Source organism: Kogia breviceps, chromosome 7 (assembly GCF_026419965.1).
Source record: "Kogia breviceps isolate mKogBre1 chromosome 7, mKogBre1 haplotype 1, whole genome shotgun sequence".
NCBI classification, from domain to species: domain Eukaryota; kingdom Metazoa; phylum Chordata; class Mammalia; order Artiodactyla; family Physeteridae; genus Kogia; species Kogia breviceps.
The window spans coordinates 75,075,148-75,091,652 of record NC_081316.1 but is presented as its reverse complement, the minus strand read 5'-3'; positions in this window follow the sequence as shown (position 1 = coordinate 75,091,652).

Here is a 16,505-nt window from a genome sequence, read left to right as displayed (position 1 = left end):
AGAAGTTTAATGATACTTTCAAGGACCCATGTACATTCTTGACTGTTCTGTCCTGCCATCATCAGTGTATAGGGCTTGTCTTTAGGCTAGTTCCTTTCATGGTGGTAAGATGCAGATGTTGGTATCACATGCCCATGACAGTTTCCAGATGCAGAAACAAGACTTTCTTTTTAGCAATGAAGTAAGACTTTCCCAGAAGTCACTCATCAGACTGTTCTTCAAAGTTCATTTGCTAGGATTATTTTATGTGTTCCTTCCTAAACTAATCACTGGCAGTGGAAGCGAGACCACTGATTTGATTTAAACCAATCAAGATTCAGGTCCTGGAAATGTGACTGGAATCCACCTCCCCTGAAACAGATGATGTCCTAGAGAAGAAGGGCTATATGAACAAGCGCAGGTTAAAGTTCAAAATAAGGAAGGGAGGAAAATGATTACAGGAAATGTAACCAGCAATAACTAGTACTTTCTGCAATTGTATTTTTTATTTCTTCTTCCTCTTCTTCTCTCTTTTTTTCTTTTTTGGCCATGCTGCGCAGCTTGCTGGATCTCAGTTCCCTAACCAGGGATTGAACCCGGGCCCCCGGCAGTGAAAGTGCCAAGTCCTAAACACTGAACTGCCAGGAAATTACCTTGATTTCTCCTTAAACTTAGGAGTTGTTTAGGGTATTGGAGAAAGTTTTAAAATTTAAAAATGGTCAGAGATTTTTGTTTTGTTTCTACTTTAATTTTGAATTATGGATAATAATATGGTTCAATGTTTTTACTTTTTGAAATTTTTGAGGTTTTTTTTTTTGTCTAATATATAGAGAATTTTCGCATGTCATGGCCATGTGAGAATAAAGAGTAGTTTCTGTTCTTAAGTTGAAACTGTTAATTATGTCCTTCAGACTTTTTGTATCTTAACCTTTATTTAACTTGATATTCTTCTAAACTTTCTATTTTGAAAAAATTTTAGATTTACAGAAAAGCTTGCAAATATAGTAAAGGTAGTTTGCATGAACTCTTCACTTAGCTTTCCCTAATGTTAGTCAACATAACTGTCATACACTTGTAAAAGCTAAGAAATTAACTTTAGTACAAGTTTGTTATAAATGTATTATTACCTAAACTACAGATTTTCTTCATATTTCACCAGTTTTCCCAATAATGTTTAACTTGAGCTTTAAAGACTAAGATGTGTTAAAATGTCCAGTTGGCCTCTTTCTCTTTGCATTTCCAGCAATTTTTGGCTTCATATATTTTAATTCTAGATAATTTACCACATATACCTTTAAGACAATTTTATGTTAATGTGGATCTTACCCCTTATCATTATAATGTGACCTTTTAAATCCCATGTAATGCTCTTTCTTTGAATTCAGTATTTTCTGAGGGCAACAAACCCTGACTCCTTTTATTTTAAATTTGCCTAGTATTCTTCCCTCCATTTGTTTACTTTCAGCTTTATGAGTAACTTTGTTTGAGTGTGTATCAGTTGGAGGTTCTGGTAGAAAACAGATGCCATGCTCAAACTGGATAATTTGATGAGAATTTAACAAAGGAACCATTTGTAGAGGTGTGCACATGTGGAGAAACCACTAGGAACAGTGCACTATACTTGTACTTTGCAATGAGGCACCATTATCACCCCTGTGTCAGTTATTAGAACCTGAAGAGAGGGCCTGTCTGATGGGAGCTGTGGCCTTTGGTGGCAGGAGGCAGCCAGCATAGTGACTCTACATGAAGGAAGCAGCGAAATAAGTGCCCTAACTTCACTCTCTTCCCTCCCTCAGAGCTCCTGTTGGTGCCTCCTATGACCAAACCTAGCTGGAAGCCAGAGAGCAAGTCATTGTAGTGATACATTGGTGTTGGTTGGCCTCTTGACCCACAAAGCAGTGGAGAATGGCAGAGAGTGGATCTGGAGAGCAAATTAAAAATGTCTAGTACAAGATGTGTTATTTTATATAGAAGCTAGATTTAGATGATTTGAGAATTCTTTTTTTGTATTAGGTTAATGTCTTGCTTTAACACTTACTGTCTTATCAGATATTTTTATTTTTATGTCTGTCATCTATTTTCTGCTTTTTAAATTCTATCTTGCTATTTCTGAGTTTTCTATCATTTGCTATTGTTATCTATTTTTTATTTTCTGCTTTGCTAATTTGGAAGAAATAGAGCAGGTTTTCAGCTCTACTACTTAGTAAGTCTGGCTGTGTACTTAAAGAACACAGTTGAACATAATTTCAGTCTCAGATTCTCAATTTCATAGATAAAGCAATATCTACAGACACTCTCACCTACCGTGAAAGCTGAGAAAATTAATGCATACTCTTTTCTCACATTTCCCCACTGCCAAGATTTTGTTGGTATAGTCTGTGGTTTTTGTTCTAATTTATAATATATATTTTTTCTTAATGTGGTTTTAATTCCAAGAATTACAATGCTCACTTTATGATTTATAACTGTGATTGCATTAGTTACTGAGACTTAAAGTCTTATATGGGTTCATTGCTCTGGAGAACTATGCTGATTTGGAGCCAGATTCCCCCATGGTTGTTGTTCATTAATCTTCTTTTTGTTCACATATGTAGGTTTTGGAAACTAAAGTTTTATAAATCTACTCATATACTGTCCCCTTTTCCTGAATATGTTATTTTTTTATAAAAAATATTCAAATTCAAATCTTTAATTTATCTGATACTTATTTTCCTATATAGTATTTTTCTATATGGTAATTTATTGGATAGTTATTTTCTATAAGATATTTTCTTTATGGAGACCTGACTCTATTTTGACCCAATTGATAGGGACAGAGTAAAGGGACAAAGTAGGTAATTAAATACTTAATCCCACTAGGGGATTGTAAGTAAAGAAAAAAGTATGGGAGACCCCTGTAAGTTAATGATTACTCAAGAAAGCAGGTTTGCTTAACTAACCCGCACACCACAACGAAGAGTAGCCCCTGCTCACTGCAACTAGAGAAAGCCAGTGTGCAGCAACAAAGACCCAACGCAGCCAAAAATAAAATTAATTAACAAAACAAAACAAAACAAAAACCAAGCAGGCTTGCTTAGCAACAAAACCGTGCAGCAGCAGCATAAGACATGCCCCCAAACAGTAAAACAATGGTGGAATGAGACCCACATCCTGCCCAGTGAGGTCAGTAAGTTAATGATTCCTACGACATGCTCCTCTGCGCACACTAAAAACAAAAAGATAAGAAAAGGGTGACATTATACTGACACCTGAGATGATTTACCATTTTTAGTATACGTTACCACATTTTTGCTCATTTCCATTGTGCTGTGACAGTCCCAGCTTGACCATGTAGGGACAAGAAAACTCCCCCACCTGACATGGAGGAGGAGCTGATGATAGAAGCTTGACATCTACTCAAGAATGAGGAAGAAGGTGGTCTTCTCCCCCTCCCCACTTTTCCTTTGATAATAAAACTGTAACCCACTAAATTCTCAGGGCACAGCACCCTCTTGCCCACCCCCTTGTAAGCCTCACAAGTGTCCAATTCTAGTAAATCACTTCTTATCTATCACTTTGGCTGTTGCTGAATTCTTTCTGCACTGAGGCATAAAGAACTGGAGCTCCTCAGAGCCCCCTGAAACACCACCTAGCTGTTTCACAATGGTTAATGTTTTGTATCAAATAGTTTACTGAATAATCATGGTTTCCCCAGTCATCTGAGAAACTACCTCTACTGTGAACTAAATTCTCATAGATGTTTGGATCTATTTTTGGCTTTCCATTCTGTTTCACTGATCTTACTGATTTTTGTCCTTGCTCTATCTCCCCATCCCCCATCACCCCAAACCCATTCACTATTTTTGGAGTGTGACAACCTGAGCCAATAAGCACTCCTGAATTCGATTATATTTCCTTCATTTTTCCTGCCCCTTGAAAGCATGGTCTATGCTCTCCTTCCCTGTCTGGCCTCATCACTATCCCTTCCTCAGAGATTCTTCAGTCTTCGGACGTACCTAATGAAGTATCCTCTCACCCAGTTTGTATTTCCAAGGGGACAGGTATGGCTTTCAGGATTTGAGAAGTCTGTTATCATCAGAGTCCTGAGAAGGAGTGGGTGAGCTTTGCAGGGTGCAGATTTTCAGCCATCTCCAGTCCACAGGCCTACCCGCTCTTTCCTCAGACCTTCAATATGGCTACTGGGAGACCCCACCCCCTTCAGGACTGTCTGAACTTCTCACCAGCAAGGTTCTTTGTCTAGTAACCACTTTGTAGGGCTCTGAGGCTATGTTCTACTGAGCATCTAAACTATTTAAAATTTGGGAGTGCATCTGTCTTCCCCAATCTCATGAATATATGGACAACCCTATAACCCATAGTAATCAAATTGACAAATTAAAATAGGTAACCAACAAGGACCTACTGTATAGCACAGGGAACTCTGCTCAATATTATGTAACAACCTAAATGGGAAAAGAACTTGAAAAAGAATAGGTACATGTATAGGTATAACTGAATCACTTTGCTGTACACCTGAAACTAACATAACATTGTTAATCAACTATACTCCAATATAAAATAATTTTTTTAATGCAAAAATAAATATACCATTCCTCACTGAGAGGAAACCAAGTAACTTTGGAGAAATAGCTAATTCCAGGGCAGCATCAGGGGAGGGTACAAGATAAACCTGGGACATCTTTTTGTGCCAGAAAATAAGAAAATATTTTTAGAAAAAAGAATGAGAGCATGTCAAAGAAGATATAGAAACTACTTTAAAAGGGAGGGCATCCATGGTAGGACTATTTGAGCATCAAAACAAATTAGGACTTTAATGGATTATAACCCATATATTAAATAGGAATTATAAGTTCATGTGATAGATAGATAGATAGATAGGTGAGAAGAGAGGGCTCATTCAGTATGTTGCAGATGTTTCTTACAATGGAACTAGTAAATGCAAGGGAGTTGTGGAGGTGGAAAATCACCGTTTTATAACCATCAGAGTAAAGATTGGATCAGACACAAATCATCCATGGACAGTAAATCAAAAGGAAAATTTGATGAGGAGCAGGATGTTTTGATGGTCTCAAATGTCTCCCCATAGATCTAGATAGAAAGTCTAGACTGGACATTTTGAACTAAAAGTTTCAGTATATGAAATTTAGATCTCAATGCATGGGCTTAACAGTGGATTGGACACAGCAAAAGCCAGGTCATTAAACAATATTCAAACCTTGGCACAGAGAAAAATATTAAAACACAGAAAGTTTAGAAGTAAAAGAATGGAAAAGGATTTTTTTTCTCTAAACACTAACAACAACAAAAACAAAACAAAACAGAACCAAAAAAACCCCAAATCCCACAAGCCCTTGCATAGTTATATTAATATTAGACAAAATAGACTTCAAGACACAAAGCATTACTAAAGATGGAAATTTCAGAATGATAAAATATTTGATTTAACTTTAAGATATTACAATTTAAAATGTTAATTGCACTTAATAACATACTCATAAAATGTATAAAGATTGACAGAACTATGAAGAGAAATAGGCAAATCCACACTTGCGTTGGAAGATTTTAACACATTGATCTCAATATTTGGTAGGCAAAAAAAAGGGTAAGGGTATAGATATTTGGATAGCATGATCAGCAAACAACCTCATAAACATTTAAAACTACTCCACCCAACAAATTAAGGCTACACATATTTCTTTTCAAGTATATATGAAACAGTTTATTCTAATTGACCTTATGCTGGGTCATAAAACCAAGTCTCAACAAATTTCAAAGAATTGAGATCACACAGTGTATGTACTTTTTCTATAATACAATTAAACTTGAAATCAATACTGATATTGATTTAAAGGCATAATGATAAATTCTGCATATTGTTAGAAATTTAAATTTGAAATTTAAATTTCAAATTTACATTTGAAAATAGCCCATGGATCAAAGAAGTCACAAAGGACATTAGAAATATTTTTGAACTAAATGATAATAAAAATGTCAAAATTTTTGTATGTAGGTAGGTAAAGAAGAAAATATCTTTATACTATGATAGTACAAGGTACTGAATCAAGTATCTTTGTCAAGAAGTTAGAAAAAGAGAAACACATTAATAGCAAAGAAAGTCAAAGTAAACTAATGATAAATATAAGCAGAAATTAATGAAACAAATGAAACAGTGAAGAGGATCAACAAAACCCAAAGTTGGTCCTTTGAAAAGACTAATGTTCTTTTTTTTTTTTTTTTTTTTTTTTTTTTTTTTCGCGGTACACGGGCCTCTCACTGTTGTGGCCTCTCCCGTTGCAGAGCTCAGGCTCAGAGACCATGGCTCACGGGCCCAGCCGCTCCGCGGCATGTGGGATCTTCCCGTACTGGAGCACGAACCCGCGTCCCCTGCATTGGCAGGCGGACTCTCAACCACTGCGCCACCAGGGAAGCCCCAAGACTAATGTTCTTGATATACCTCTATTGAGTATGTCAAGAGGAAAAGAGAGAAGGTACCTATCCAATGTTAGGGATGAAAAAGGCAGCACTGGGACTTCCCTGGTGGTGCAGTGGTTAAGAATCCACCTGCCAATGCAGGGGACACGGGTTTAAGCCCTGGTCTGGGAAGATCCAACATGCTGCGGAGCAACTAAGCCTGTGCACCACAGCTACTGAGCCTGTGCTCTAGAACCCATGAGCCACAACTACTGAGCCCATGCACTGAAACTACTGAAACCTGCACGCCTAGAGCCTGTGCTCTGCAACAAGAGAAGCCACCACAATGAGAAGCCCATGCAACGCAACAAAGAGTGGCCCCCGCATGCTGCAACTAGAGAAAGACCAATGCACAACAACAAAGACCCAGCGCAGCCAAAAATAAATAAACAAATTTATTAAAAATAAATGAAAAAAGAAAAGAAAAAGGCAGCACTGCTAGAGATTCTGCTAATGCTAAAAATAATAAGATTATATTAATGGCAGATTATGAATAAGATAGCCTAGGTTTAGATAGGGTGGGCAATATTCTGATAAATGCAACTTAGCAAAAGGAAGCTCCTCATAACTTTGGTGTAGGGAAAGATTTCTCAGACAGGATATTTAAAAAGTGCTAACTATAAAGGAAAACATTACTGAGGTTTACTATGTTGAAATTAAGAACTTGTCTGTTCATCACATAACACTATTAAAAAGGTGAAAATTCAGCCAAGAATGAGAGAAAATATTGGCTATACATATAATTGACAAAGAGCTGATACTAGGTATGTCAAAAGAACTTCTACAAACCAACAAGGAAAAGACAATTAGCAAGGCAGAAAAATAGAAGACTTGAATAGGCACTTCACAAATGAAGATACCAAATGACCAACAAACACAGAGACCCCATTAGTAACCAAGGAGTGTAAGTTAAAACCATGAGATACCCCTACACTCAACCATAATGGATACATTTTCAGAGTCTGGTAATACCAAATACTGGAGTATATGTGGAACATTTTGACCTCTTAGGCTTCAAAATTGAATGTATACATACCATATGACACAAAAATTTCACTCTCAGATATGTACCCAACAAAAATTCGTGCACATGTGGACCAAGAGGTTTGTATAAGGATATTCATAGCTGCATTATTCACCATGGTCCCCAAGAGGGAACAATCTAAATGTGCATGGATAGCAAAGTTAAATTATCTAGTGCTGTATGCCAGTAATATTTGGTGGAAAAGCTTGACTCAAAGGAATAATTAATGTATGATTCCATTTATTTAAGTGCAAAAACCAGGCAAAACGCTAGTGTTTAGGGATGTATACTTAGGTAGTAAAACTATAAAGTATGGACGTGATTGTCATAAAAATCAAGGTAATGTTGCCCCTGTTGAGGTGAAAGCATGATGTGGCTTCTGTAGTGCTGATAATCGTCTAAATCAGAGGTCAGCATCTTAGTCTGTTGCTTATTTTTGTGAATGAAGTTTTACTGGGACAAAGTCAGGCCCACTTGTGTGCTATTATCCATGGCTGCTTTCACAAGTAGTTGCTAAAGGAACCGAATCATGTTAGTAAAGTATTTACTCTCTGGACCTTAATAGAAAGTTTGCAGACCTCTGACCTAAATCTTCACCTGGAAATTGATTTCACAGGTATTCTTTTGTGACCAATCACTGCCCTCTACATTTTTTCTTTTTCTTTGCTGTTCACCTTTATTTTATACATTTTTCTGTATATATGTTATATTTTACAATAAAATGATATTTCGACTCCACACTTAAGTTCAAGCAGAGACTACCAGAGAATCACTTTACATACAGTTTGTTCTTACATCTCAGCAAATTTCTGCTTCATGGATTTTCAGGGATGCTCAGAGAGATTAAGCTTTTTGCCATGATCTCAGAGCTCGGGTGGGGAGATGGGATTTGTACCCATTCTCTCCCACTGCAACGTCTGTGATGTTTCCATGATACCAAGGAAGTTTGTCTCGTTGTTATTGTTAGAAATGAAGCAAATAGGGAAAGAACGCAAAACAGCCTGATCGTCAAGCATTTTAAGGGCCCATAGCTAGTCTCTAAATTTAGCCAGTATGTTTTTCTCCAGAACACAAAAAAGAAGGCTTAACCAGACCATGTTTTTAGTCTCCTGAATAAATTGCTTCACCAAAAGGCTTGCAGAGGAGGGGGAAGAAGATTGGAGCTCTGGAAACTTCTAGTTCTAGTAATTTACCTATGGTTACACAGGAGAAACCACCTTCAAACCCAAGTTTGACTCCAAAGCTTGTGGAGGCCGGCCAGTGATTGATGGCTTTAATCACTACCTCGCCTCTAAACCTTTCTGCAAGCCTTGAAACTGAAATGACAGGACTGGTCCAGCTACTCAGTCCCTGTGGGAGCTTTATACTCTGTTTTCTCTGCAATATGCCCAGAGTGACAGATGAAACAAGTGCTTTTCCCCAGTAATAATTAAGGCAGAGATGACTTCTCAGGATCTGCTCTGCTTTAGCAAAACCTTTATTGCCTCTGTGAAACAGTGCAAAGTGTAAATAATGGGGCAGATTAACCCGCCTATTATTACAATTGTTCATTCAAGTCTTTACACCAAGAGCTGTTACATGGAAATTAGTCCTCGGGGAGTGCTAGTTACAGCTGCTGGCCAAGCACCCAGTGGATGTTCCTAAATTCATTTACATGTTTTCCCCAATGAAATCCTCAACAGATTTAGGTTACTCAATCCAGTTCTTTAATCTTTAAATGACCTTAAATTGTCCAGGTCATCCTAGTGACATTTCCTTTCCCATCATACTTGAGATTATTTATGTAATAGACAGGGTTATGCCCAGCACTCTTGCTGGCCCTCAAAGTATCAGGGGTACTGTGGACTAATGTGCCTAATTTTGGCACCAGACAGACTTGGGTTCACATCCCAGCTCTTCCTCTTGCTGGTCTTGGGGATGATGTTAGACAAGTTATTTAACCTCTCAAAACTTCAGGTTCTTTACATATAAAACACACAGTTTATAAGATTCAATGAGATAATAGATACAAAATATTGAACTTGGTATTAGGCCTATAGGAAGTAATCATTATTACTTATTATTATTTTTTAATTATATGTTTTATTCTATTGTTTAACTCCCAGTTCCATTATTATTGTTGTTTAATGAAACTTTAATTTTATTTATAGACTGGACAGACTGGGACGGCCCAGGAGCAGTGGGGAGGGTTTATGGAGCCCATTGGAAATGGATTTTGTCTGGGTGGTCTTAGCAGATGCCTGGGGACAAGAAATCTGCCCCCTTCACCAGCTCCCACCAACCACCCACATTCCCTGGCCTGGAGTCTCTGCTGTTCGACCTTCCAGACCTCATGTAGTCCAATAGCCCAGGGCTGGGCATGGTCCTTGATTATTCCTAAATCTCTGTCTGTAATATTGTGCTCTTCCTGGCACTGGCTTCATAGTAGCAGAATTTTTATAAACCTCTGTTTTTGTTTTTTAATTAGAATATAGTAATTTAATTAGGATATAGCAAGTCACCATTTCCTCACCATTCCAGTCCTTGCCTATTTCCAAAGTCACATTGTTTCCTTTCTCCTAGTGGCAAGGGTGGGCCTCTACCCTGCTGTATTTTTGCTATTTAACATTTTCAAGCCCACTTACAAATGAATCACCTATTGTAGATGTCCTAGGATGGACACCCCCGTTTTCTCACTTGATCCTCAGAACATGCTTGTGAGGTTTGTTGGGAGCTAGTGTCACGTCCACTTTACTGGTGAGGGAACAGGAACTCATAGACCCAGGTATATCTGGGATGAGACGCCAGATTTCCTGGGTCTGTGCCAGTACACCAAGCTTCTCTGAAGATGATCATTGTACCCTCCCTAGACATGATGTAGCTGCAGAAGGATGTCAACTAATGGAAGCCAGTGCCACTTAAGACCCGTTTCTGGCCAGGGGCAGACCCAAGGTCCTATGTAAAAGGAGGGCCCAGATCACCCTTCTGCACTTGCAGACTTAGCTTTGTGAACCCGCGTGTCTCCAGTTGCTGCCTTCCTCTGTAGTCTGACCTGCTGAGCATCAGCTCCCACCTGTCCTTCATTCCCTCCTCTGTCCAATCTCTCCCTTGGCTGCACCCATCAGCTCCTTCTAGTTTCTAACCTCTGGCTTCTTTTCCTGGCCACTGACACCCATGATACTGTTTAATGTGGCCCCAGCCACCTCCACACCTTTGTGTTGCCCGCTCCAGCAGCCTTCATCTTATATTTGCCTCCTGGATTCTGATGCCAGCTTAGGGATCCCCCACTGGCCCCTAATGCTCAGTAATATCATCCCAGGGCTCATTATGCTCTACACCTTGTCTACCTGGTGCCATTCAGGTCTCATCTGCAGAACTCTAAAACATCCAGGTACCTGGGCAGAATTTCTAGAAGGAAGATAGTGTCCCACACTGTTGGGTTGATGCCTGGTCATTCCCTGCCCCTGGCATAGGCTGTCCCTAGTCTGGCAAGAGTCCAGAGTTTCAGCAGCCAGGACCACATTTATAAGTCGTCCTAAGCTAGCCCTGTTCCTGCTACCGCTGGCCCTTATCCGCTCAAAGTCCTTCCCCCAGCTTCAGTATCTCAGCCTGTTTGCTTCAGGCCTGTCCCTAGTTTTGGACCCTAATTTACCTGCATCTCTGGACTCCATTCCACCATTTCAGTTACTGTCTTACAGCAGATCTGTTTTCTCTTTATTTTTAAATTTTATTTATTTATTTATTTATTTTTGGCTACATTGGGTCTTCATTGCTGTGCACGGGCTTTCTCTAGTTGCAGCAAGCAGGGGCTACCCTTCATTGCGATGCGTGGGCTTCTCATTGCAGTGGCTTCTCTTTTTGCGGAGTACAGGCTCTAGGTGCGCAGGCTTCGATAGTTGTGGCACACGGGCTCAGTAATTGTGGCGCATGGGCTTAGTTGCTCTGTGGCAAGTGGGATCTTCCTGGACCAGGGCTCGAACCCGTATTCCCTTACTTGGCCGGGCGGGTTCTTAACCTCTGTGCCACAAGGGAAGTCCCTGTTTTCCCTTTAGATGTGGCACTGTGGGATGAACTGGCTAATATAGGGGATGCTTAAGAGAATGGGTTTCAGTGACTAACTTTAAAAAAAAATCAATTTATGAATTTTAACAGTTGGCTTAAAAAAAGTTTTACTTTTCACTTTTTTATTGTGGCAAAATATACACAATATAACATGTACATTCTAACCATTTAAAAAATCTTATTTATTTATTTATTATTTATTTATGGCTGTGTTGGGTCTTTGTTGCTGCTCGCGGTCTTTTATTAGTTGCGGCGAGCAGAGGCTACTCTTCGTTGCGATGCGCGGGCTTCTCACTGTGGTGGCTTCTCCTGTTGCAGAGCACGGGCTCTAGGTGCACGAGCTTCCGTAGCTGTGGCACGCAGCTCAGTATTTGTGGCACATGGGCTTAGTTGCTCCACGGCATGTGGGATCTTCCCAGACCAGGGCTTGAACCTGTGTCCCCTGCCTTGGCAGGCAGATTCTGAACCACTGCACGAACAGGGAAGCCCCTTTCCTCACCATTTAAAAATGTACAGCTCAGTAGCACTAAGTACATCCACGTTGTTGTGCAGCTGAAACAGTGCAACTCAGATGGGACTTGAACCCACAGGCTGGGACTCGAACCCAGCCAAAACCCAGATTGGGACTTGAGCCAATGGTCTTTTAATTGAAATCACACACCTGGTCTCAGGACTTAATGAAGCCCAGGTTCTTGATATCTTGTCCCAAAAAGAATTCAGTGAGAGACAAAGTGATACGTAAGAAGTGGATTTATTCGGAGAGATACACATTCCATGGATAGAATGAGGTCCGTCTCAAGAGGCGAGAATGGCCTTGGGAGAAACACACTCCACAGAGTGTGGGCCATCTCAGAAGGTGAGAGGCCTCAAAATATGGGGTGGTTAGTTTTTATGGGCTGGGTAATTTCATAGGCTAATAAATGGGAGGATTATTCCAAGTATTTGGGGGAAGGGGCGGGGATTTCCAGGAATTGGGCCATCACCTACTTTTTGGCCTTTCATGGTTAGCTCTGAACTGTTATGGCACTGGTGGGTGTGTAATTTAACATGCTAATGCATTACAATGAGCGTATAATGAAGCTCAATGTCTCCTGGAAGTTGAATCTTCCGCCATCTTGGACCTAGTTGGTTCTAACCAGTTTTGGTCATGTCCTATGGCTATGTCATTCTTTTAAAGGTTGTGCTCTGCCCCTTTCCCTCCTGTTTCACAACTATCACCATCATTTATCTCTAGGATAATGGAGATATTTTTCATCTTCCCAAACTGAAAGACTGTACCCATGAAACAATATCTCCCCATTCTGCCTTCCCTAGTCCCTGATGACCAACATTCTACTTTCTGTCTCTATGAATTTTAATATGAGGTACTCTAGGTGCCTCATATAAGTGGAATCAGACTGTATTTGTCCTTTTGTGACTGGCTAATTTCACTTAGCACAATGTCTTCAAGGTTCATCCATGTGTCAGAATAGAGCCCAACTATTAAGCTAGGTATTGTCGACTGAAAAATATGCGCAACCTAAAAGTTGAGAATTATGTTTTATTCAGTGGCCTTACAGAGGCCTGGGATACAGCGTCTCAGACAGCTCTGAGGAACTGTTCCAAAGAGGTAAGGGAGGAGCAGGCATATATAGGAGTTTTTGCTGGAAAAAACACATGTAGTCGAATATCAAAATATTACTCCTAATCACACACACACACAGAACCCCAGACATCTCAAATTAATGATCTTAGTGCCTTTTATGTACGGGAAGATGCAAGAGTCTGGGCTCATTGAAATTATTCCTTGGATGTGAATCTTAACCATCTAGGGCCAGTATCCTGTTTTTCTCCATCCTGAATTCCCCTTAGGGTGCATCATAGGGAGTGGGGGGCTTGGTGGCTGCAGTGGCTGATGGCTTGATGTCAGGCAACATTCTTTGCTTACTGAAATGGCAGGCAACAATTTTTTGTTGTTGTTCACAGTACCCTTGAGTAATTTCCTTAACTGCTTGAGTTTCCCATCTGTAAAATGGGAGCTGTGATGGTATCCACCTTATGAGAATTTGAGTGTGTAAAGGACTTAAACAGTAGCTGGCTAGTAGTAGGTACTCAGTAAGTGTAGTCTATCATTATTATGTTCCTCTCTGATCTGGTTTCAAGGGTTCTTATTCACTATCTCCCGCCCTGCTCAGCATGTTGGTCTCCGGCCATCACACATGGAGACCTGGCACATGGTTGGCTCTCAATAAACATCTGTGGCACGAGCGTATGAATCAATCTTTGTCTCTCCCCATTTGTGGCCCCAGAGGGTCAGATGAGGGACCAACTCTCTAAGATGTGACAGGGAGAAAAATAGGGCCCTCTTGAGGACCACAGTCACTTAAACTCCAACAGTTTTTGATGTGGTACCTAAACCCCAGTGGGGATGAGTTAAGTTTCCTGTCTGGATGAAACGGGAAGCAATATTGTCCCCTTTGTAGAGTCCATAGGCCCAGTGGATGGCTTAAGATCTCACTTTGCTGCTGGTTGGGAGTATACTTTGGTCTAAGAATTTCCTCTCGGGCTTCCCTGGTGGCGCAGTGGTTGAGAATCCGCCTGCCGATGCAGGGGACACGGGTTCGTACCCCGGTCCGGGGAGATCCCACATGCCGCAGAGTGGCTGGGCCCGTGAGCCATGGCCGCTGAGCCTGTGCGTCCGGAGCCTGCGCTCCGCAATGGGAGAGGCCACAACAGTGAGAGGCCCGTGTACCACAAAAAAAAAAGAATTTCCTCTTGCCAAGCCTCAGTTTTCTCATCTGTCAATGGGGACAACAATCCCTACTTCCCAGGGCTGCTGTGAGGAGTGTGTGAGATCATCATGGAAACACATTCTGTGTACTCACTCACCACTTCTGTACCCAGGCAGGTGCTGGGAGGGGGGAGCTTCCTCCTCTACCCTTTTTGAGTTCTTGTTGCTGGACTGATGTACTCAAGGCAGATTAACAGGAGAAAAAGAAACACATTTTTAATTTGATGCACTGAGGTCTCATAGAAATGGAACCCAAGAAGTGGTCAAAGCAGGCAGCTTTTATACTTTTTAGACAAAGAAACAATAAATTTGTGAGAAATTGACAGGACAAAGAAACTTAGATTTTGTGTGCACAGTTAGTGAAGAATCTAAGCAGAATTTGGGCTTGTGGGAGTAAATTAAAGAAGGAGCAAGATTTGTATATATAGGCTTCTCAGCCCAAATTCTCTATTTCTATTGATAAGAGTGTCCTAAGATGCAGGGAGTGCACTTTTCACATGAGAGATTTATTTCCTGCTTTCAGGGAGACAGAGGGAAGGGTCAGCGTGTCCCTCTGTATCAGCTGTTTCTTAATTAACTTTAATTCAAAATAATCAACATGCCATTGTGGCATATTTTGGGGTGGCCCCTGTCCTGGGCCCCAACAGAGGCCACCCCTTCCCTGAGGACCAGCCTTGCTCTGGAGGGTCTCAGCTGCTGGGGAGCACCACGTGATTTGCAGTTTGGATTCAATTTCTTCCTGACTCTTCTTTTTGTTACAAACATAACAAAAGTGAAAGAGACAGATGGTAAGACTTGATTCACTTTTACCAAATGTTTCTAATGTGTGAATGTAAAACTGAAAACCCGGGGAATAAGAGGGGGGTCGGCCCCTGGGAGAAAGCAGAGCCAGGCAGGGGGGAGGCCCAGGGCTTTGACAGTGTCCTCCAGGGGCCCCTCGGTCCCTGGCCACCTCGGGGACTCTGTGTTGTGAGAGGAGGTTCTGCCCAGGCATGGCAGCTTCCCAGGGCAGTGAGAAGGCAGAACACAGGTCACACTTACTGGCTGACTGGGTCAGATCAAATGATGCTGCCTTTCCCAGAAGAGGGAGGGCAACATCCTCCACCCCATACAGCACCTGCAGTGAGCCGGGGTTTGTCTGGAACATTCGGTCAGGCCCGGGGTTCTCAACCTCAGCACTCTATCAACCTCCTGAGCTGGAGAATTCTTCCTTACGTGGGGGCTGTCTTGTACCTTTTGGTAGGTTTTGCAGTATCCTTAGCCTCAACCCACTGGATGCCAGTAAGCCCTTCCCTCCCTCTCCAAATTGTGAAAACCCAAACTGTCTGCAGGCAGTGCCACATGTCCCCTGGCGGGGGGAAATTTCCCCCTGCTGAGAACCACTGGGTTAGGCCCATCAGTTGGGTGGCCCAGGCTTGCCCTGCTCTCTGGTGGGCAAGTCTGAGCCTCATAGGTGGGGTTATCCCACAGTCCTGTGCTCTGCTCCTCTCTCCATCCTCCTCCACCTGAAGTGAGGGGCACCCCTGCCTTCTGGCTTCCACTTGGCTTTGGCTGATGGGGGAACGAGGGAGGAGATGCGAGGAAGGGAAGAGTGTGAGGTCGGCGTTTCTATCCCTGCAGGTAGTGAGGGACTGGCTGCCTGCCTTGCACAAGGCCACAGCTCCCGTCAGGTGGCCCTCTCCAGGTTTGGTCACTGATCTCCCTCAGCCCCACCAGCCCTGAGGTGACAGCAGCTCTGTCTCCCCTCACTGTGTCTCCCCCAGGGTGCTGCCTTCCTTGGCCAGTTCCCTACATTCTGTCTTCACCTTCTAAACTCCTCATGACCCAATGTGCCCTCTGTTTACTGCTGAAACTTGACTGATCCAACACATCGTGTGACCTTTAGAAAAGAGTTTCATGAATGAATATTTATTTTTTCTTAGTTCATTTGACCGTTCATTGATTCAATGCATTGTGGTTTTTTACATCCGCCTCTTCTGGGCCAGGTGTGATACCAGGTGCTGGGGACACAAACACGGATCAGATGTGGCCCCTTCCCAAAGGGAGCTTATGTCTTACAGGGAATCAGAAGCGTGGGGGCTTATGGTGGGAGACAGGTGCCCAGGTGCTGGGAGAGAGGTGTGACAAGCCTCACCCCTCCCGTGGGAGGGCATATGGGGAGACTGTGGCCCAGGGGAGAAGATGCTGCATCTCCCTCAAAGATGTAGCATCATCAGGTGG